The sequence below is a fragment of the Neomonachus schauinslandi genome, chromosome 13 (genome assembly GCF_002201575.2).
Source record: "Neomonachus schauinslandi chromosome 13, ASM220157v2, whole genome shotgun sequence".
Classification (NCBI taxonomy): domain Eukaryota; kingdom Metazoa; phylum Chordata; class Mammalia; order Carnivora; family Phocidae; genus Neomonachus; species Neomonachus schauinslandi.
The window spans coordinates 30,015,001-30,016,315 of NC_058415.1; positions in this window are offsets into that span (position 1 = coordinate 30,015,001).

A 1,315-nucleotide genomic window follows, 5' to 3' on the forward strand; every position below is an offset into this window, starting at 1 on the left:
CGCCCGGCCCCGATCCGCAGCTCCAGCAGCCGCACTCCCTGAGCCCCGGTTTGGCCCTTCGCTCCGCTCGCCCGCGCTGCTCCCGAGTCGCCGGCGCTCAGTCCCGCCGGCTCATGGCTGGCGGACGTTTCCCGGAATCTTCTTGCGCGGCGGCCAGCGAAGGAATGGAGCGGCTCGGCCGGCACTCCGCGGCCAGCGCCAGACCCCCAGCCCTGGGTCAGGCCCGCCCTCCCCTCTTTGTATTCCCCAACGCAGGCTGCAGCGGCGGGAAGCTGCGGCCGGCCTGCCTTTCGGTGACAGGAAAGCAGGACGTGCTGCGCCGAGCCCCCCGAAAATAACAACCTGCCGCCTGGGTCACTGCTCCAGCTTTTCCCGCGTTACATTTCGCGCCTGGGCGGAACCAATCACCGCGAGGCCCCTGCCCGCTGGCCGCAGCGGCGAGTGACAGGTCGCGCGAGCCAATGGTCGGGCCTGGACTTCTTTCTAGCCGAGTGAGGCGGAGCCGAGCCTGCGCGCGGGTCCTTTCTGCCACGCCATTGGTCGCCGTTCTTATTTTTTTTTTTTTTCTGCCTCGAGGGCCAACTGCGTTCGAAACTCCGGGGGAGCGCGCGACAACGGCACTCGCCCAGACACACCCGCCAGGAGCCCCGCCCCCGCCGTCCTTCTGCGCGGGTTGTCAGTGTCGGGGCGCGGGCAGGGGCGGGAGGCGAGAGAGTTACTGATTGGAGGGGCGTCGGCGAGGGGGCGAGGCCGGGGGCTGTCGTTGGCCGGCGGGGGCGCGCGCCTGCCAGCGCCGCCCGTCAGCCCCGCCTGCCTGTGGCTGTTGGGCCGCGGTTCCCGCGCGCCGGGAGTTTAAAGGGCTTGGGCCCCCGCCGCCCGCCCCGCCCCCTGTTCCCCCCACCCGTTATGCGGGACCCAGGCCTTCCTACTGCTCGTCTCTAGTAGACGCCCAAAGGTGCCTAGTTTCCTAGCCGGCTCCGTCTGCCCAGACGTTGACTTTGCTGACGTCCCCCAACGTCCCCCCCCCTACCCCAGGTTGAGGTGGGCATCAGCCCTGGCCTTCACCCTCCCGGGCCTCGGTGTCCCCTCTATAAATGGCGTAATTAAAGAAGTGGTCTCCGAACTCCCCATGTGCTGCTCACAGTGCGGAGGGGACATGAACACAGACATGTGTTTGCTCTCACACCCGGGACCGACACCCCGAGGACCCCCGCTCAGGGATCCCGCCCCGCACCAGAGGGATGCTGGAAGACTGGGTTAGTCTGACACCCAATGAGCGCCCGTGGGGCTCAGAAACACCACGCAGCAAAGGATG